Source organism: Carcharhinus amblyrhynchos, chromosome 15 (genome assembly GCF_965287045.1).
Source record: "Carcharhinus amblyrhynchos chromosome 15, sCarAmb.v2.hapA, whole genome shotgun sequence".
Taxonomy (NCBI): Eukaryota; Metazoa; Chordata; class Chondrichthyes; order Carcharhiniformes; family Carcharhinidae; genus Carcharhinus; species Carcharhinus amblyrhynchos.
The window spans coordinates 47,979,725-48,002,831 of record NC_137338.1 but is presented as its reverse complement, the minus strand read 5'-3'; the positions used below and the strand labels follow the sequence as shown (position 1 = coordinate 48,002,831).

Genomic DNA, 23,107 nt, shown 5'->3' with positions numbered 1-23,107 from the left:
GGTTCCACTGGTTGGCGCAACATCGAGGGCTGAAGAGCCTGTACTGCGCTGTAATGTTCTATGTTCTATTACACAGCTTCCATTTTAAAGTAGTTTTTGAAAACACATAACCCCCACTAGAACACTTGATTTTCTTCATTTTTAATGTTATGATTTTTCCGAACACCGTGTGTTAAATTTTGTCTAATAATATTCATGTGAAATGTAGCAATCTGGGGGCATTTTTGTTGTTGTTCATCCATCGTTGTCGGTGAAGACAAGACATGATTCGTCATTTTGAGCCTGGATGCGATGTGTCCAAAGATGATTGATCAGGCCAATTTGGGCAAGGAATGTCCTGGCACATATTGGACAGACTTGTGTAGGCACTGTAGTTGTTGCGCTGGTTGCTCTGGACTTGCGCAGCTCACGCTTAAGTCGTGCTTCAGCAATGCACCTTGCTTTGTAAGCTTGACAGCCCTTGTGGATGAGGCAGCGCCAGGTAGGGTGGTTTTGTGCCAGCGTTTCCCAGGTGGTCATGTCTGTGTCAAGTGACTTCAGGGAGGCCTTGAGTATGACTTTGTAATGTTTCTTCTGCCCTCCATGCAAGTGTCTTCCTCCAGAGAGTTCCCCAAAAAGAGGCTGCTTGGTTATGCACTTGTCTGGCATACAGATGACATGACTTGCTCACCGTGTCTGTGCTCTCATCAGCAGTGTGTGGACTGATGGTAGATTTGCTCTAGAGAGAACTTCAGTGTCTGGTACTTTGTCTTGCCAACTGATGTATAATATTCTGCAAATACAAGTCATGTGGAAATGAGCTGTCTTGCACGCCTTCGATACACAGTCCACGTTTTACAGGCATTCAGGGGGGTAGTGAGTACCATGGCACCATAGGCCTTCAGTTTTGTTGCTGGGCTGATTCCTCAACATTCCCATTCAGTGGAGCGCAGCCGACAAAGCAGAACAGCATGATGTTTACTGCCATGCTGAATGAAGCCTTCCAGAACAGTGTTGCTGGAATCAGCCTCAAGTACAGAGTGGATGGGAAGCTCTTCAACATGAGGAGACTTCAAGCTATTACCCAAGTGAAGGAGACTGTTCTGAGAGACTTCCTCTTTGCTGATGACTGCACCCTGTATACTAGCTCAGAGCAGAGATTCAGGTCAGTATGGACTAATTTTCCACAGCTTGTGAGAACTTTGGACTCACCATCAACATTAAAAAGACTGAAGTCATGCACCAGCCTGCTCCTTATGCGCCGTACACAGAACCCATAATCACAATCAAAGGGCCGAAACTACAGGCAGTGGACCATTTCATTTATCTTGGCAGCACCCTCTCCCAAGCAGTGACTATTGATACAGAAGTTAACTGCAGAATAGCAAAGGCAAGGGGGCATTTTTATAATGTTAATGACACTACATAAGTAAGATGTAGTCCTGAAGAACTTTAGATGGAAATTATAAAACAAAATATGACACTGAGCCACCTAAAGTGATATTAGGTCATGTGTGTTACAAGGTGTATCTTAAAAGAGGAAACCAAGGGAGTGAGGAGGAGAGGTATAGGGAGAATATTCCTGAGCTTAGGGCTCAGGCAACCAAAGGTTCAGCCACCAATGGTGGGGCGGTTCAAATTGGGTGATGTTCCCAGTATTTTGTTTTTTATTTTTAAATAAACTTTAAGCTTGTAATTTGTAAAGAATGTTATGCTTTGAACAAAAATTTCATGTATCTAGATTGAATGGGAACTATTTAAGTTTTGTTGGAATTTGATGTTTGGACCATTACAACGCTTTAACCGGACATCTGTTTATTTGGTTTCCATGATTTGTTATTTACTTAACATCATTCGTTGCATATACAACTGGCTGCATAATTCAGGAGAAAATTGCTTTCACTGTCATTTAGATTACTGTTTTATTTAAATCAAAGCATATAGTTTATAGTTTCTGTGTTGAATAAGTCTATACAACCTATATAGAATCTATTTTATCTGCACAAATAGCTGAAGAATACAAATTTATACATTACATTGAGTCTGCCACATAGAGTTATTCAGCTAACTAGTTCAGGTTGGTGTTCATGCTCCACATGAGCTCCTCCAACCCTTTTCCATCAACATATCATTCTATTCCTTTCTTCTGTTTATCTTTATGGTTGCTTCTGACTGCAAACGCACCACTTGTGAGGTATTTATTATACAAACGTGGAACAGCAATGTTGTTGGAGCCAACTCAGTTGGAATAGCTTTCACCACCTGTATCTGGAAGCAAACAAGTGCCCGTGCTAAAGTAAAGAGCAAGTACTGGCAGAGGTTAGTTTTAGCAAGAAAACTATAAAGATTGTTCTGGTAGAACAAAGCTGGTTGGTTTTAGCAAGAAAACAATAAAGATTTAATTAGTCCACAAGAGTTTAACATATTTGTTTCAGAGTATAATTCTTGCACAGAATTATCATTCTGCCTTATGGGAAAAAAGGTTTATGAAATATAGAAAAAATACTCAAAATAATTTTAGAAAATGCTTTGCATAAATGTGCTGATAAACACATTTTTGGACAGTGCATGAAAGAAATACAAATTTTTTCAACTCTGTCACATTGAGGTAAATTTTAATTTGAGGGTTTGGGAGTGTAGTGGTGTTGATGTAGGTATTAGAGAGAGATGGAGGGGGCTGGGAAGGGACGGGGCAGGCAGCGATGGGGCAGAAGCAGCGGCAGGGCAGGGGTGCCAATTAAAAGCACAGAAATTGACAGTACAACAGGAAGTTGGTTCAAACCTTCTGACTACTGCATTTAACTGTAGCAAGTTAAGTTGCGTACAAGCGATTCCCATGAAAGAGGCAAGTCATGTTCCATGTTGAGGTCAACATACAAGAGAGCAGCAATTACCGAATGACCGCAATGAAAAATTGATAAATCAGGTTTCGCCTGAATTTGTATTTTAATTTAATGTATTCAAAGTCAACATGAATTAAACCTTAAACAGTGGTGCATAAAAGTTAAATCTTGCGTTATTCCAAGGCTGTCTGCTGGTGGTGAACATTCTGCTGCAATTATGTTGATTGTGAGCTCACATGTTAGGTAAATTACTTATGTCCAAAAAAAATGAGGAGATGGAATTCTGATGGCTCAAAAGGCAAAAAATATATATTCCCTAGACAAATCTCCAGAAAATGGTGTTTGGTCCCTACCAAAACAAGTTTTCCAATCCAGCAGCATTAACATCTGCAGATGTGTGTCAATGTACAAAAGCAAATTACTGCGGACGTTGGAATCTGAAATTAAATGAGAAAATGCTGGAAAATCTCAGCAGGTCTGGCAGTGTATGGAAGGAGAAAAAAGAGCTGACATTTCGAGTCCGGATGACCCTTTGTCAAAGCTAAAAGGTATAGAAAGGGGGGCATATTTATATTGTAGGGTGAGAGAATGAAAGATGAGTCATGAGTCATAGCCACAAAAACAAGGGGAAAGGCTGCTGATGGCAGTCCACAGAAATGATAGAAGGTGTGAATGGCCAAATGGCAGAGAAGCTGCCATTTGACCATTCACAATTTCACCTCTCCAGCCTCCACTTGCAAAGCATAATCCTCCACCATTTTCGCCAACTCCAGTGTGATGCCACCACCAAAAACATCTTCCCTTCACTCCCTCTGTCAGCATTCTGCAGAGACCGTTCCTCCGGGATAACCTAGTCCATTGCTCCGTTATACCCAACACCTCTCCCATCACCTATGGCACCTTCCCATTCAATTGCAGAAGGTGTAACACCTGCCCCTTTACCATGCTTACCATCTAAAGTCCAAAATATTCATGCCAGGTCAAGCAACGTTTCACTAGCACCTCTTTCAATTTGGTGTATTGCATTTGCTGCTCCCAATGTGGCCTCCTCTATATCGAAGAGACCAAACATTGACTGGGTGATTGCTGAGCACTTTCAGTCTATGCGCAATCAGGACCTTGACCTTCTGGTTGCTTGCCATTTTAACACACAATCCTGCTCCCATGCCCACATGTCTGTACTTGGCCTGCTGTAATGTTCCAGTGAAGCTCAACGCAAACTGAAGGAACAGCATCTCATCTTCTGGCTAGGCACATGACAGCCTTCTGGTCGCAACATCGAATTCAATAACTTCAGATGATTAGTTCGATCCCACCTCGACCCCTTTGTTTTCATTTGGTTTATTTTTAACTTCTCTACTTTCTATTTCTTTATTGTCGTTATTTTTCTTCCCCCCACTTTTCCCCCCTATTTTATCTCCCTTTCCATAATGTTTTTTTTCCCCTTTGCTTCCACTTTTCCCCTTTTTCTCAATTTTACCTCTCTCCCACCCATCTCCCTTCGTCCCCCTACATCTTCATCTGTCACAGTTTACCCTCTGATTTCAGTTTCTCTGCCACTTGGCCATTCACATTTTCTATTTTCTCTATGGGCTGTCATTAATAGTCTTTCTCCTTGTTTTTGTGGCTGATTCATCTTTCATTCTCTCACCCTGCAGTATAAATATCTCCCACTTTCTATGCCTTTTAGCTTTGACAAAGGGTCATCTGGAAACATCAGCTCTTTTCTTCCTTACAGATGCTGCTGCGATTTTCCAGCATTTTCTCTTTTGGTGTGTGTCAATGTACACTGTTGTGATTATATGACGAGGGTACGAATGAATTCCCTTTTTTTGCCCCACACTTGGTGTGACTGCAACAAGTTTTTTAAAAAATGGATATATGTGACAAATTCCGTGAGTATATAACTAATCATGTGCTGTGACCATGAAAGATGTGATCAAATAAGTTTTCAAAAAGAGAATAGTTTTTGTTGTTCTAAATAAAATAAAAAATGTACCAACATTCATAATCATATATATACTCAAAGTTCATACACACACACACACACACACACACACACACAAGTTTTTTTTGTGGTAATTGTCTGTTTGAGGATCAATCTGCAGATCCAGGGAATCAATCAAGGAGCAGGGTGGGGGATAACCCTCGCAAACATGAGCTTCTGTAGTCAGAATCATCTTGGGAGCTGATTGTAACCACAGACTTCAAGCCTTTCTATAGTTTTAACCTGTAAAGAAATGAGTTGTGTTTTCCCTGAACTGGTGAACAATCACCTTTACAATTTTAAAAATCTGAAGCACCAGCATAGTCAAAAGTAGCAGACATGGTTTTGTTCCTTCAGTGTCTCTCCCGCTTGTCCCATTCTACAGGTAAAGCAAGTGCTTAAGACACACAATGGGTTGGCTTGTCACATGACCTTCTCTCTTGGTCAGTGATCCAACTAAGGTCATTGTATTCCTATTGTAACTTGATTAGATTATGGCTGGTAATTCTTCTTTCAGCCAAGGCTCCATTGCCCAAGTGATTATGTCGAATGGTTTGTTTCCACCTAGTTAAGGACCCAGGTGATTGTCTAGTTGCTTTGCTAAGGTGATAGGAAATGGCTCACATGCATCCACTTTCAATGCTGTTGCTTCTAATGTGGCTTTGTGAACAGTTTATTTCCATTTTAATGGTTTTTAAATATAGAAGGTACAGTGATGCAAATGTGCAGGCATCTTTGGCCATGATCCAAAGTCACTAGAACGTGGCTTTAGTCTTTTCAAAAAAATCTATGATATAAAACATTATTTCACAACACACACAAAGCAGTAAACCAAACAAACTGATTGTTCCACTCATTCACAGATATTCTGATGACAATCATTTATCTTCAAATATTTTAGGTGAAGAGGAAAAGCTTCATCTTTGTGGAAGTATCATCAGGATACCAACTGAATATTGATGTCCAGGTGTAACAGTCTTTCATCCAATGGATTCAATCTATCAGGAATAAGGTAGATTGTTCAAGATTGACAAAGGGTCATCTGGACTCGAAAAGTCAGCTCTTTTCTCTCCTTACAGATGCTGCCAGACCTGCTGAGATTTTCCAGTGGTTTCTCTTTTGGTTTCAGATTCCAGCATCCACAGTAATTTGCTTTTATCCAATTTTTTACAAGATAGAAGCCATTTACCAGAACATGTCTTATCTAACTGCTGTTATACCTACTGAATCTGAATTCCCAGTGTGTGCATTCATTCATACATAAGAACATAAGAAATAGGAGCAGGAGTAGGCCATCTAGCCCTTCGAGCCTACCCCGCCATTCAATAAGATCATGGCTGATCCGTCGTGGCTCAGTTCCACATTCCCACCCTCTCCCCATAACCCTTAATCCCCTCGCTTATCAAAAACCCATCAACCCACGTCTTAAAAATATTTAGCGAGGCAGCCTCCACCACTTTAACGGGCAGAGAATTCCAGAGATTCACCACCCTTTGAGTGAAGAAGTTCCTCCTCAACTCCGTTCTAAACCGCCCCCCTTTATCTTGAGGCTGTGCCCCCTAGTCCTACTGTCCTTTCTGAGCGGGAAGAGTCTCTCCACCTCTATCCTATTCATCCCATTCATCATCTTATACGTCTCAATGAGATCTCCCCTCATTCTTCTAAACTCTAACGAGTACAAGCCTAGTTTATTCAGCCTCTCCTCATAGCTCAACCCCCTCAACTCCGGTATCAGCCTAGTAAACCTCCTCTGCACTCCCTCCAAGGCCAAAATATCCTTGCGTAAGTGCGGCGACCAAAACTGCACACAGTACTCCAGCTGCTGCCTCACCAATGCCCTATACAGCTGCAGCAAGACCTCCCTACTTTTATATTCAACCCCCCTCGCTATGAAGGCCAGCATCCCATTCACCTTCCTGACCACCTGCTGCACCTGCAGGCTGGGTTTTTGCGACTCATGCACAAGGACCCCGAGGTCCCTCTGCACCATTGCCTGCTGCAGTTTTTTGCCATGTAAGTAATAGTCCTTCCTACCATTATTCCTACCAAAGTGGACCACCTCGCACTTGCCAACATTAAATTTCATTTGCCAGTTCCTGGCCCACTCACCCAGCCTATCTAGATCCTTCTGCAGACTCTCCACACCCTCCGCGCAATTTGCCGTTCCACCAATCTTGGTGTCATCAGCAAATTTCGACACCATACACTCGGTTCCCTCCTCCAGATCATCTATATAAATGGTAAATAGCTGAGGCCCCAGCACCGACTCCTGGGGCACTCCACTAGTCACCAACCGCCAATCCGAATAGCACCCATTAACCCCCACTCTCTGCCTCCTATTTGACAACCAATCCTCTATCCACGCTATCTTATTGAAACATATAAGATGATTAGAGGTTTAGATAGGGTGGATAGTGATAGCCTTTTTCCTCGGATGGAGAAAGCTAGCACGAGGGGGCATGGCTTTAAATTAAGGGGGGGTAGCTACAGGACGGATGTCAGGGGTAGGTTCTTTACCCAGCGGGTGGTGAGGGATTGGAATGCCCTGCCTGCTGCAGTTGTAAATGCGTCTAGTTTGGGGGCGTTTAAGAGATCTCTGGATAGGTTTATGGACGAAAAGGGATTGGTATAGGCTAGTGGGTCATTGTTTTTGTAACTGGTCGGCGCAACATCGTGGGCCGAAGGGCCTGTTCTGCGCTGTAATGTTCTATGTTCTATGTTAACACCTTACCCCCAACTCCATGCCCCCTTCTGCAATAACCTCTTGTGAGGTACATTGTCAAACGCCTTCTGAAAATCAAGAAAGACCACATTCACCGGCTCTCCTCTATCCACCGCCCTAGACACATCCTCATAGAACCCCAATAAATTTGTCAGGCACGACTTCCCCTTAATGAAACCGTGCTGCGTCTGCTCTATCAAGCAATTCCCCTCAAGATGCCTCGCTATTTCCTCCTTGATGACGGATTCTAACATTTTACCTACAACAGACGTTAAACTAACCGGCCTATAATTCCCTGCCTTTTGCCTGCCACCCTTCTTAAACAACGGCGTAACATTAGCCGTTTTCCAATCTTCCGGCACTTCCCCGGAATCCAGCGGCGTTTGGAAAATAACCACCAAGGCATCCACTATCACCTCCGCCATTTCTTTCAGAACCCTCAGATGCATTCCATCTGGTCCTGGGGACTTGTCCACAATCAGTCCCTCCAGTCTGTTGAGCACCGCCTCTCTAGTAACAATAATGTCATTGAGACCCTCCAGTCCTACCACCTTTCCATCGCTAACACCCGGCAAATTATTCACGTCCTCCTCCGTGAAGACTGAAACAAAAAAGTTATTCAAGACCTCAGCCATTTCCCCATCCCCGACCACTAAGTCCCCCCTCTCATCCTCTAAGGGTCCAACGTTCACCCTAGCCAGCCTCTTCCTTTTTATATATTTATAAAAACTCTTGCTATCCTTTTTTATATTAAGCGCTAGCCCAGCTTCATAGTTTCTCCTACCCTTCTTTATCAACTTCTTTGTCAATCTTTGTTGACATTTAAACCTCTCCCAATCCTCTTCTCGCCCACTACTCTTAGCTACTCTAAACGCCTCCGCTTTTAATTTAACACTTTCCTTCACCTCCTTCGTTATCCACGGCTTATTACCTCTCCTCCTACGGTCCTTTTTAACCATCGGAATAAATTTCTGCTGAGCACCAAGAAAGATCTCCTTAAAGATCCTCCAATGCTCCTCAGCAGACCTACCTTCCAACGCGCTCCCCCAGTCAACATTCGCCAATTCTTCTCTCATCCTACCGTACTCCCCTCTGTTCAAACAAAGGACGCGTGTCCAGGAACCCACTTTCTCCTCCTCCATCTGCACCAGAAACTCCACCATACAATGATCACTCTCCCCAAGAGGATCCTTCACCACAAGGTCCCTAATTCTACCCACCTCATTACATAACACCAGATCCAAGATAGCTCGCTCCCTCGTCGGCTCCAACACACACTGTTCAAGGAAACTATCCTGGCAGCATTCCAATAACTCTTCCTCGAGCCCACCGCGTCCAACATGGGTCGACCAATCAATATGTAGATTGAAATCCCCCATAATTATGGCCGTTCCATTCCTGCACGCCGCACTTATTTGCGCGTTAACAGCCCGCCCCACCTCCAGATCATTATTTGGGGGCCTATAGACGACACCCACCAGCGTCTTCCTCCCTTTGCTGTTCCTAATCTCCACCCACAACGATTCCACTTTCTGCTCTTTGGTTCCTATATCATCCCTTGCTACCACCCTGATGCTATCCTTAATCAGCAGAGCTACGCCCCCCCCCCCCACTTTTTCCTCCCACCTATCCTTCCTAAACACTTGATACCCCTGGACATTCAGCTCCCAGTCCCTGTCACCTTGCAGCCACGTCTCTGTAATGGCCACCAGATCATATCCATTTGTGCTGATCTGCGCCACCAGCTCATCCACTTTATTCCAAATACTTTGTGCATTTAGATAAAGTGCCTTCATCCCAGCCTTCACCTGGACCCTATTTGCCAGAACGCCACCAACCATACTCATGCCCCCTACTCCCTTTATTATTGGGACATCCTCGGCCTCTTCCCTTACCTATACCCTCTCCTTAACTTTAGCCCCCGTAATGTCACCTACCCTCGCACCCTCCCCCCCCTAATTAGTTTAAAGCCCTGTCTACAGCCCTGTTTACACGATTCACCAGGACTCTGGTCCCAGCACGGTTCAAACCAACCCCATCCCACCTGAACAGGTCCCACCTACCCCAATACTGATGCCAGTGCCCCATAAATTCAAACCCATTCCTCCCACACCAATCCCTGAGCCACCCATTCACTTCCTTAATCTTATCAACCTTACGCCTGTCTGCACTCGGTTCAGGCAGTAGTCCAGAGATAACCACCTTGTCGGTTCTACTTTTTAATTCCATTCCCAGCTTTTCATACTCCCTCCCCACATCCTCAGTTCGCATTTTGCCTACGTCGTTGGCACCCACATGTACCACAACGACCGGATTCTCACCCTCCCACTCCAGGTTCCTCTGCAGCCCAGATGTGACATCCCGGACCCGAGCACCAGGCAGACAACACACCCTTCTGTGCACTTTGTCATTGTGACAAAGGACAGTGTCAATACCCTTAACCCCACTATCCCCAATTACTACTACGTTCCTTTTCACCTTCTCTTTGCCTATGTCCTGCGTCTGCATCACTGTACTGTGTGCAGTTTGCTCACCAGCCTCACCTCCCTCGTTCACGTCCAGACTGAAAGCAAGAACCTCAAACCTGTTATGCAGATCGAGAGGCTGAGACATCTGCTCCCCACCCTCCTTCCTCCGCTCCCCACCCTCCTTCCTCCGCTCCCCACTCTCCTTCCTCCGCTCCCCACCCTCCTTCCTCCGCTCCCCACCCTCCTTCCTCCTCTCAGCAGCCCCCTCTTGTTCCTGACCCTTAGAGTTAGCCAGTCTAGGGGGGGTGGATGTCACTTGCACCCCATTGACAATGGCACCCTCTCTCCCCCTGGTGAGCCTCAGTGTCTGTAGCTCAGAGGCCAGCTCATCTACCTTGAGCTGGAGCTCCTCCAGCAACCTGCACTTACTGCAGACATGGTCACTGGGAAGGACCCTGGGGTCCACCAGCTCCCACATCATACAGAAACAACACATCACATGCCCCTCCATTATTCACTGTAGTAACATTGAAAATTTCAACACAAACTTACCTGGCCCTTTTTCTCCCAAGCCCTTTTGCTCCTAAGCCCTAGTAGCTCACTCTGCTTCCCTCTCACTCCGCTGCCTGCTCCGACACTGCCCACTGTCTACACCAGGCCTCCTTTTAAACCTGGCGCTGTTTTAAAGCCTGCTCCCCCACAACTCCCTGCTATCCACTTCCTTAGAATTCTTAAAGCGGTAGATACAAATTGACTACATAATTTTGCAATACATGGACTTGCAGCACAATATTTTAATTACTCAATTGCAAGGATGTTAATGGCTTTTGGAATTTAACTGAATGTATGTGTTTCCAGGGATTCCTGGAACTCACCAGGAAAAGCAAAACAAGAACACAGTGACAGTTTGAGGGGCTGAAGACATGCAAGAGAAATGTACCAGTAAGCACTGAAACCTCACAGTAGTTTTCTTGTCTGATTTTATTCACAGTACTTGTACTGGTTTTGATCATTCAAAAATCCCCTGGATTCTGGAGAGGTTCCAGTGGATTGGGAAACTGCAATGTGACACCACTAATCAAGAAAAGAGTTAGATAGACGCAGGAAACTATAGGCCAATTAGCCAAACATTTGCCTTCAGTATAATGCTGGAATCCATCAAGAAGGTAAAAGCAGACATACAGAAAATCATAATACAACCAGACAGATTCAATATGGTTTCGGAGAGGGAAATTGTGTTTATTAGAGCTCTTTGAGAAAGCAACAAACAGGGTGGATAATAGAGAAGAAGTTGATGTGGTCCATTTGGATTTCCAGAAGACATTTGATATGGTGCCACATAATCGTCACTTCATAGATAAGAGTTCAAGGAGTTAGGGTAACATATTAGAATGAAATATTAGAATAGGATTGGTTAGCTAACAGAAAGCAGGGAGTTGGGACAAACATCATTTTCAGGTTAGCAAACTCTACCTATCAGAGTATCACACAGATCAGTACGAGGCTGTCAACTATGGGTAAGAATTTCTGGCCTCACTTACCTCAAAACAAGAAAATCCTGCCTGAGGGCAATGGATCTTTCCATGGTGCCCCCCTCGTCTGGTCCAACTCCTGTGGTGGGCAGGATGGTAAAATTTTGGCCAATGAGTCACCAAAGGCATATGTATAGATAATTGAGTGGGCATAAAATGGGTAAATGGAATATAGTGTGGGAAAACGTGAGCTTGTCAACTTTGGCAGGAAGGGTAAAAAAACAGTTAAATAGAGAGAGACTGTAGAAGTCTGATACAGAGGGATCTGGGTGTCCTGATACATGAATAACAAGAAGTTAGCATATAGGTACAACAAGTAAGAGGCAAGGTAAATGGGGAATGTTGTCTTTTATTAAAAGAGGAATGGAGGATAAAAGTAGGGAACTGTTACTACAGCTGTACAGCGTCTTTGTGATTCTTGAGTAACATGTACAGTTTTAGTCTACTTATTGAAGAAGAAATATAATTGCATTGGAAGCTGACCAGAGAAAGTTCACTCAGCTGATTCCTGTGATGAAGTTGTCTTATGATGAAAGGTTGAGTAGATTAGATCTACACTCATTGGAGTTTAAAAAGAGAGGTGATCTTATTGGAACATGCATTATTCTGAGGGGGACTTGATAGGGTGCATGCTGGGAGGATGTTTTCCCTTGTGGCAGAGTCTAGAACTAAAACTAAGACGTCTTGCTTTAAAAATGGACATGAGGAAGAGTTTTCTTTTCTCTCAGGTGGCCATTAGACTTTGGAATTCTCTTCCCCAAATATCAATGGAGACGGGATCATCAAGACTGATTTAGTTAAATTGTTCATGGACAAGAAATTGAAGGTGGTCAGGCAGAAAAGTGGAGTTAATACCACCACGAGATGTTATTGAATGGCTGAATAGGCTCAGGGTGCCAAATGGCCTACTCCAGCTCCTATTCTTTATGAGTTTTATGGAATGCCTTTCGGAAATCCAAGCATACTACATCTACTGGTTCCCTTCTATACACTACTCATTGCATAAGAACGTAAGAATTAAGAGCAGGAGTAAGCCATCTGGCCCCTCAAGCCTGCTCGCCATTCAATAAGATCATGGCTGATCTTTTTGTGGACTCAACTCCACTTATCCACCCAATCATCATAACCCTTAAATCCTTTACTGTTCAAAAATCTATTGATCTTTGCCTTAAAAATATTCAACAAGGTAAGCCTCAAGTGCTTCACTGGGCAGGGAGTTCCACAGATTCACAACCCTCTGGGTGAAGAAGTTCCTCCTCAATTCAGCCCTAAACCTATTTCCCCTAATTTTGAGGCTATGCCCCTAAATCTAGTTTCACCCATTAGTGATAACAAACTCCCTGCTTCTATTGAATCTATTCTCTTCATAATTTTATGTTTCTATAAGGTCCCCCTTCATTCTTCTAAATTCCAATTAGTCCCAGTCTATTCATTCTCTCCATACATCCTCACTGGATTCATGCACTAAACTTTAAAATGTCTAACTAGTGAAAAATAGGAAAATTCCAAATAAATACGACCTGGCTGAGACTGGGATTTACGGTAATTAGAATTACTGATATTTTACATGGTGGCAGAGGACACCTGCTCTCTGTGGCCATCAAAGTCATGGCAGCCCTTAGCTACTTTGTCGCAGGGTTCTTCCAGGGCTCCATAGGGGAACCTCTGGAGTATTTCACAGGCATCCACCCATAAGTGCATCCGTGAGATGACAGATGCATTGTAGGCATGGATGCAGGACTACATCTACTTTGACCAGGACCAGGCCTGGCAGGATGAGGGCTACAGAGTTTGGGCACATATACGCTCTGCCATAGGTGCAAGGGATGATAGACTGCACTCATGTCACTCTCTGTGCCTCGTAGCACCAGAGAGTTCCTTTCATCAACCAGAAGGGGTTGCACTCCCTCAATGTCCAGCTGGTATATGACCTCCAGCTTCACGTGCTTCATGCATGCATTTTCCAGGGAGCATGCATCCTTAGCCAGTCACAGGTTCCTGAACTCTTTGAGGAACACTCTAAGTTCTCAATGATGCTCCTTGGGGACATAGGACATCCCCTTAGATTGTGGTTGATGACACCAATGCGGAGGCCACAAACCGCTACACAGACCAGATATAATGGGGCGCACAGTGTGACATGAGCTGTCATCAAGCGATACTTTGGCCTGTTACAGATGCAGTTCTGCTGTTTTGACCTATATGGTGGGGTCCTGCAGTACAGCCCCAAGAGGATCTCCCGCAATACCATAGTCTGCTGTGCCCTTTGCAACCTGGCTCTGCTGGTGGGTGAGGTGCTTTCTGAGGGCAATCTTAAACAGTGGCAGGTGCCCTCAGCTGAGGGAAGAGCCCACTGAGGATCCTGAGGATGGAGGCCAGGCGGGAGCTAGAGTGCAGATGGGCAGGAGAGATAGAGATGCCCTCATCACCTCCCACTTCAGGAGGAGGACTAGCTCTCTGTCTGACAATGTAACCCCCCAAGGATGTGATCCCTCTGCAATCAGGGAATGAAGGTGACTGAGATATCTATCATCAGGGTACTGGGCCTGGGAAGTCCTTGAGTCCCTGCTGCCCGGTCATTGCAGGAGGGTGATAATGACTTACACTGAGGAATAGTCTGTGAGGTTTCTCAGCTACTGCTTATGTCTGACTCCTATCTAGGCTGCCAACATGCTGATTCCCTGGCTCATGCCTAAACGAGATTCCACGCTACATTCCTTTGTCCCTTTGCTCTGGAGGGGGATTAGGGGTGAGGATCTAGGGTTCACCAAATCATGCCTGAATCCTATCTCTGCAAATGAAATATTCACACTGAGAGGCCCTTACCATCAGGTGGGCATGGGGAGAAGTGCCACACGGAGAAGGGTAAAAGATTCTGAGGTGTTAAGGTGGAGATCAACAATAATATTTAATTTAGTGACATATTAAAATTTGAAAAGTAACGATGTCCTCCAACTGCGAGTTCCTAACCACCCATGTCCACAGTATGCCCCTACAATTTGTAGCCTTGCCAATCATCTGGGTATGTTCCTAGGATACATATCAGAGATGGACTTGACCTGCTGCCTTCCATGCCCTGTATCCTGCAGTGCCCTTGGTAGGTGTACTCTGGAGGGCCAAGTCCTACAGGGCTCTGGCCTCCTTTCGGGTGGCTTTGGTAATGTAGCACCACCCTATTCTGCCTTCTGTGCCTGAGTTGCACCGGTCTTAGAAGGGAGGACTCAGATTGGCTCCCAGGGTCTCCTGTGGGAAAGGCCCAGGTCTGGATCCAGCAGATTGTCCTCCCTATGGGTTCTCATGGGCCCCTGGGTTACTCCATGGACAGAGGAGCAGCTGAGCTAGTGTGAGTTCCAGATGCCTCAATATCATTTGACATTGCAAGTCCTGAAGATCCACCATTGTTTGAACCATATTTTTGAAGCCATCAGTTCTGGTCCTCAAGGACTTTTGAGATCTGCCATGGATCTGACCTCTTGCCACAGGCTTTCCACTGCGGACACCACCCTTGCAGTATTGGCCTAGGTGCCACGCATTGCCAGCACTTCTGTGACAGAAGGCTCTGGGACTTCTCCATTCAGCCTTGTAGCTGCAGGCGTTTGCTAACAACCCCTCCTGGTATTCCTGTCTCTGTCTTTGCATCTCAAGCAGCTGAGGGATGAACTTGTCCAGAGACACAGCACCTGGCAGGGGCACAGCTGAGCCCTGGGATCCAGCAGACCTCTGACTATGATCTCTAGGACATTCCTGCCTCCACCTGATGTACATCTGAAACAGTGAGGGCTCACCAAATAATAACCCAGAAGCCTACCTGCTAAGATCGCCCATCGAGGTGTGTGTGTCCACTTTGGAGGGTGGTGCAGTTGATAGCTGTGACTCATCTCTGAAATCTCATCTGCTCATCTGACGTCATATCAAAGGTGGGTGATGGGACCCTACTGGTGGACAGACCATGCTGATCGGGTGATTTCCGAACATAGTATGAGTACATCACCAGGCAATGGTTTGGGATACACAGAACTCACTTGAGTTTGGTCATTTGGACAAATGTGCAGTTGCTCCTCACTTTTTTCTCACAGGTCCATCATGCTTTTAGCACAGAACCGTTGCTGCTCCTCCTCTGTGAGCTGTCTCCTCAAAAGGAGTCGGGATCTACACTAACTCTCTGATGGAGTGTTTTACCCAGGCCCTAGCCCTGAAATACTACATATTTGCCCTGCTAATCCCTCTAATCCACACACTTTGGGATATAAAGAGGCAATTTAGCATGACCAATCCACCTAATCTGCTTATTTTTTGAGTGTGGGAAAAAAGAGGAGCTCCAAGAGGAAACCCCCACAGACACAGGGAGAATGTGCAAAATTCACACAGATAGCTCCACAGCTCAACAGTGAGCCACCTCTGCCACTGGAAAATCCCGCCCAAAGCTTGTCAGACTAAAGGTCATTTAAAATGCATTTCTAGTGTTAAGGACTGTAAGTAGTAAAAATACTTATCAGACAATAAATGATAGTAAAGTTTGTCACGGTTACTAATCCACTATTTATGACTCTTACAAATTCATTACCAGCATACTATCCTTGTCTTTGAGATAATGACATCATGTTGATGGTGGTACTTTATGTTAAAGTTTAATAATGTTAACCCTGACATACTCAGGAGTCTGATATAATTTAGCTTTTAAACATTAATCAAATCACCAGACAAGTTAAACCATGATATAGCACAGTTAATTGCACTTTAGACTGAAGATCTTACAAAGGCAGTTCATGGGTGTAACGCTATCTATATTTATCTCCTGTGATTTAATTTTTAGATGGATTGTGCAATTGTCTTTTAGATGTCAAGCAAATGTGTACTTTATTAATGAAAATCTTAAATTTAATAAGACAGTATCCTTTTGTGTTAAATAAAACAACCTGCAATTTGAAGCAATGAGGGGAAAAAGTAATCCATTATGCATTTAACACATTTAGTTCAATTTCTTACAAATATAATTAGAGTGTGACACAGTAATTACATAGGATTGGTCATGGATTCATACAACTGCATGCTTTTCAGAAGTGCCAGGCCTACTGAGTAAATGGCTGACATAAACAAAAGGGGACAATTTGTTTTTATACAAAATAAATATCTGGCAGTAATTCCATCAGAGAAGTTATGCTGAGGTCATAGATCACAATTGTGAAGGGTGAACATTTTATTAACGTCATTAGCTCCTGAAATTACTGCCTTAATCTGTCAGGCTTGCTATTGTACATAATATAGTATCCATTATTCATTTTTTTTCAAAATTCTTCTTTGCTGTTATACTTTGTCATTACTGAGCATGGAAAAACGCTGTGATGCATCTCAAAAATAATAAAAATTAACTGATGCAGAAGTTATAGGAATGTGTCACTGTGGGCAGATTTTTATACTCACAAGTTTGGAGGCAGTAAGGCTATGTAATTAGATGGGAGGTAGTGTACTGGAGCCCTGCAGCTTTTCCACCTCCGCCAGAATTAAGTAATGGGCAGGAAGGCCCATGGTTGATCCCATCCATAGCCTACTGAGGCCCTTAAGTGGCCAATTAATGTCCACTTAAGGGCCTCATTTCACCGACACTAGTATTAACCCAATGGTGGGCGGGTCTGACAGTATGACATGACAGGCAAAACTGTGCAGCCTGTTTGTCACTTCCTCTGTTGTGGGGACAGTCCCTCAATTAAAATGCCTGATCAAGACTCTGCTCTTGCTTCCAACCTCCTTGTACCCAACTCCCCAAGACTCCCACACCTCGAACCTGCCTTCTGGCTACAACAACAGCCTCCCCAGTGATGCTCCTGAGCTCAACAGCAAAACCGCCATCCATGTGGTGTTGATTCCAGAGGGAGGCCCGCTGGTGACTTGTGGTTCAGCAGCCTTTCTGAAAAGAGATGGCACATGCCTCTCCAGTCGACAGGTGAGACCCTCACTACCTCATTAAGATTCTGACCTACATGACAGTTACTACATACCAACAATGATCTAGGAAAATATACAATATATATGTTTGAAATAGTCTTGCAAAGTGAAACTCACAGCAAGAGACCAGCAGATAGGAGATTGAGTTGTAACACCACAGGTTAATCCTGCAATCCACCTGAAGAGTTTCTTAACTCACAGCCTTTCGTGTTATCTACAATACTAAAAACCTCACATAGAATTTAATTAATTGATACATATATCCATATCATTGTTGTCCTTTATATTAGCCACTTGTCACATATGGCTAACTGGGAATCCAGATTTGGCTAAATTCATCTTTGATTAGTAAATAAAAATAAGTCCACTGCAAGGTGTTTCCTGTTACATCCAAGCACTGATACGTAGCTTCGAAAACCAATGGTGCATGCTTAATGAATCCTGGGTATTGAATGAGCTTCATTCCATCTGCATTCTGCATCTGCCTGTGATCACTAAAGGTCATCATAAAATTGTGCTATCATTCATTGCTGAGTTGCCATTCTTCCAGTCTTCAAATGAGCTTGGCATAGAGGATTGCTTTAAGATTAAAGCTTTGTGACTGCTGTATGGGATGTACCTTTTATGTCATGATACAGTGATCCCCTTTGCTGGCTAGCTGCTCAGGGATAGAGTGCCAAGCATACTACAATACTGAGTCCAAGTGAACCAGAGTGCCATTAGTGACCTTTCTGAACTTGGGGGAAACAATAAAGCACTGAAATGAGCTGTCTCTGAAGAACAATGCATCATTCATCTCCAGTGCCAGAAAAGTTCTTTCTTTGAAGCAAGCACCATTGTGACACATGAACTCCTGTTATTCTTGTTTGTTCCAAAGGTGGTGCCGTAACTATTTGATGCTCCTAATGTTGAACCTTTTTAGCTCTACTTGAGAGACAATGGCTTCAGGATTCTGAGCAAAATTTATGAATAGGTCAGAGCTTGCACCCCACATCCTATATCCAGTTGATCCAGGTCCTCAACTGCCTAATCAACAGGTTAGAGGCCACCATCAAGAACTAAGTGAATATTGAAACACTTTTGTTTCTGTGTAGCCATGGGGAAGAGGACTGCTCATCTTACTCTACAAAAACACTGCAGTCCACCATTGCCCCAAGGCTTCCAGGAAGACTTTGACAGGTACTATACAGCACCACATTGGAATTTTAAAAATGGTAACAAATTGGATTGAAAAGTGGTTAAAAGACAGGAAACGGAGAGTACATAGAACATAGAACATAGAACATTACAGCGCAGAACAGGCCCTTCGGCCCACGATGTTGCGCCGACCAGTTAAAAAACAATGACCCTCTAACCTAAGCCAATCCCTTTCCATCCATAAACCTATCCACAGATCTCTTAAACGCCTCCAAACTAGGCGCATTTACAACTGCAGCAGGCAGGGCATTCCAATCGCTCACCACCCTCTGGGTAAAGAACCTACCCCTGACATCCGTCATATAACAACCCCCCCTTAATTTAAAGCCATGCCCCCTCGTGCTAGCTTTCTCCATCCGAGGAAAAAGGCTATCACTGTCCACCCTATCTAAACCTCTAATCATCTTATATGCTTCAATAAGATCCCCTCTTAGCCACCTTCTTTCTAACGAAAACAACCCCAAATCCCTCAGTCTCTCCTCATAGGACCTCCCCTCCATACCAGGCAACATCCTGGTAAACCTCCTCTGCACCCTCTCCAAAGCCTCCACATCCTTCCTATAATGTGGGGACCAGAACTGCACACAATACTCCAAGTGCGGCCGCACCAGAGTTGTGTACAGTTGCAACATGACGCTGCGACTCCTAAATTCAATCCCCCTACCAATAAACGCCAAGACACCGTATGCCTTCTTAACAACCTTATCGACTTGATTCCCAACTTTCAGGGATCTATGTACACATACACCTAGATCCCTCTGTTCATCCACACTATTCAGAATCCTCCCGTTAGCCCTATACTCGACACATCTGTTATTCCTGCCAAAGTGAATTACCTCACACTTCTCCGCATTAAACTCCATCCGCCACCTCTCGGCCCAGCTCTGCAACCTGTCCAAGTCTCCCTGCAAACTATGACACCCTTCCTCACTATCTACCACACCTCCGACTTTGGTGCCATCAGCAAATTTACTAATCCACCCAACTATACCCTCATCCAGATCATTAATAAAAATTACAAACAGCAGTGGCCCCAAAACAGATCCCTGAGGCACACCACTCGTAACTGAACTCCATGACGAATACTTACCATCAACCACCACCCTCTGTCTCCTATCTGCTAGCCAATTCCTGATCCAATTACCTAGATTACCCCCAATCCCATACATCTGCATTTTCTGCAGAAGCCTTCCATGGTGAACCTTATCAAACGCCTTACTAAAATCCATATATACGTCAACTGCCTTACCCCCATCCACCTCTTTGGTCACTTTCTCAAAAAACTCAATAAGGTTAGTAAGGCACAACCTACCCGCTACAAAACCATGCTGACTATCTCCAATCAATTCATTACTCTCCAAATAACTATAAATCCTATCCCTAATAATTTTTTCTAAAACCTTGCCCAAAACAGAAGTAAGACTCACTGGTCTATAATTCCCGGGGAAGTCTCTGTTCCCCTTCTTAAACAATGGGACAACATTCACTATCCTCCAATCTTCTGGCACTATACCTGAGACCAACGACGACCTGAAGATCAGTGCCAGAGGCTCTGCAATCGCCTCTCTTGCCTCCCAGAGAATCCTAGGGTAAATCCCGTCCGGCCCAGGGGACTTATCTATTTTCAAACCCTCAAGAATATCCAGCACATCCCCCTTATCAACTGCAATACTGTCTAGTTTACACCCCTGTAACCCAGTGTTCTCCTCAGCTACATTTATGTCCCCCTGCGTGAACATCATATCCTCAGATTAACACATTTAACCATTTCCATCGCACCCATGGAACTATCTAGATGCTTTTTAAAAGACAAAATTGTACCCGCCTCTACTACCTCTGGCAGCTTGTTCCAGACACTCACCACCCTCTGTGTGAAAAAATTGCCCCTCTCGACACTTTTCTATCTCTCCCCTCTCACCTTAAACCTATGCCCTTTAGTTTTAGACTCCCCTACCTTTGGGAAAAGATATTGAGTTTTTACCTTGTCTATGCCTCTCATTATTTTATAGACCTCTATAAGATCACCCCTCAGCCTCCTACACTCCAGTGAAAAATGTCCCAGTCTATCCAGCCTCTCCTTATAACTCAATCCATCAAGTCCCGGTAGCATCCTAATAAATCTTTTCTGCACTCTTTCTAGTTTAATAATATCCTTTCTATAATAGGGTGACCAGAACTGCACACAGTATTCTAAGTGTGGCCTTACCAATGTCTTGTACAACTTCAACAAGACGTCCCAACTCCTGTATTCAATGTTCTGACCGATGAAACCAAGCATGTCGAATGCGTTCTTCACCACTCTGTCCACCTGTGACTCCACTTTCAAGGAGTTATGAACCTGTACCCCTCGATCTCTTTGTTCTGTAACTCTCCTCAACACCTTACCATGAACTGAGTAAGTCCTGCCCTGGTTCAATCTACCAAAATGCATCACCTCGCATTTGTCTAAATTAAACTCCATCTGCCATTTGTCAGCCCACTGCATGGATGTTCGGGAACTTGGGGAAATAAATAGTGATGTCTTGAGTATACATGTTACAGAGAAGGTGGTGCTGGAAGTCTTAAAGTGCATTTAGTTAGATAAATCCCTGGGACCTGATGAACTTTATCCCAGGACATTGTGGGAGGCCAGGGAGGAAATTGTGGGTCCCTTAGCAGAGATACTTGAATCATCAGTAGTCACGGGTGAGGTGCCTGAAGATTGGAGAGTGGCAAATGTTGTGCCTTTGTTTAAAAAGGTCTGCAGGGAAAAGCCTGGGAACTACAGACCTGTGAACCTCACATCTGTGGTGGGTAAATTGTTGGAAGGTATTTTGAGAGACAGGATCTACAGGCGTTTAGAGACAGTCAGCATGGCTTTGTGAGTGGAAAATCATGTCTCACAAATTTGATTGAGTTTTTTGAAGGTGTAACCAAGAAGGTAGATGAGGCAGTGCAGTTGACTTTGTCCACATGGACTTTAGCAAGGCCTTTGACAAAGTACTGCATGGTAGGTTGTTGCATGAAGTTAAATTGCACGGGATCCATGGTGAGGTATCTAAATTGGCTTCTTGATAGAAGTCAGAGGTGGTTGTAGAGAGTTTTTTTCAAGCTGGAGACCTATGACCAGTGCTGTGCCTCAGGGATCAGTGCTGGGTCCACAGTTATTTGTTACTTAAATTAATGATTTGGATGAGAATATAGGAGGCACGGTTAGTAAGTTTGCAGATGAGAATAAGATTGGTGGTATAGTGGACAGTGAAGAAAGTTATCTCCAATTGCAATGGGATCTTGATCAATTGGGCCAGTGGGCTGACAAATGGCAGATGGAGTTTAATTTAGACAAATGCGAGTGTGAATGGAAATGGGTAGGCATGTCAGAGTTCCATTTTGGGACCACTACTGGTCACTATGTACATGGATGAATTGCTTTTAAGTTGAAGGAGTGCTGTCCAAATGTGCAGATGCTACTGAAATAGGGGGCACAATTAATAATTATCAGGACCAAAGGAAACAGCAAGGGAATGTTCATAAAATGGTGGAATGAGAAAAATGCAGCAGATGGGAATACAAAGGAATGTGGCAGAGTAGAAAGGAACAGATTAGTTCCAGTGGTTGAGAATGAAGAACAATTTTATATAGTGCAGAATTTAACATGAATGGTTTAGTGTGGAAAGCAGAAGGACATTTTTTGTGCATTATGAGGCTTTCAATGCACTTTGAGCTTGTGATTGAACCAGAGACCATATCAATATTTAAGAATAGGTTAGTGAGGCCATTAAAGTACAGATGAAGGACATGAGAGTGATCCTGTCGGATTAGGACTATTTGTGTGCAAGATGAACACAATAAGGTGAACTGTTTTTGTAATCTAATTTCTATGTAATATTAGTATTATTCAAGTTTCAATGTTGTTAGCCTCTGAGGGAATAACTTGTTTAGTCTGATTTGTACCTCCCATATCTTTGAGCAGTGTTTCCTCTCTGCATTTAGGTGCTAAAAATCCTGCAAGAAAATTAAACCTATAATCAGGTATATTACAGAATTTAATGTGCGGAGAATGGTAAGACTACACATCTTGTACCTGATTACAGCATGGGAGGTATCAGCCATAGCTCTGTGGTACCACTCCCAAATTTACAAATTTCTTACTCAGAGGCAAGCCATGCTTGAGTATTAAATCGAGCCTGACACCAGCACAGTACTGAGGGAGTGCTGCATTGTTGGAGGTGCCATCTTTCAGGATGAGATATTAAACCAAGGTAATGTCTGCCCTTTCAGATGGAAATAGAAGGAACCATGGCACAATTTTTACTTAAGAGCAAGGATGTTCTACATTTATGCCATAACCAATATCACATAAACAAACAGAAAGTGCTGGAAAAACCCACGACGTCTGGCAGCATCTGTGATGAGAGAAAATCGGAATTAGTGGGGTGGATTTCCCATCCCATTTC

At 43.9% G+C, this 23,107-nt stretch overlaps 1 long non-coding RNA gene across 1 annotated transcript in view; it reads left to right on the top strand.

Annotated features, from left to right (window-relative positions):
• The window catches only part of LOC145352980 (uncharacterized), a 44,411-nt gene that overhangs the window by 18,694 nt on the left and 2,610 nt on the right, over positions 1 to 23,107 (top strand). The window contains exon 2 of the long non-coding RNA XR_013888630.1: positions 5,711 to 5,821. This is a non-coding gene — a long non-coding RNA (uncharacterized LOC145352980). The remainder of the gene's footprint in view (positions 1 to 5,710; positions 5,822 to 23,107) is intronic.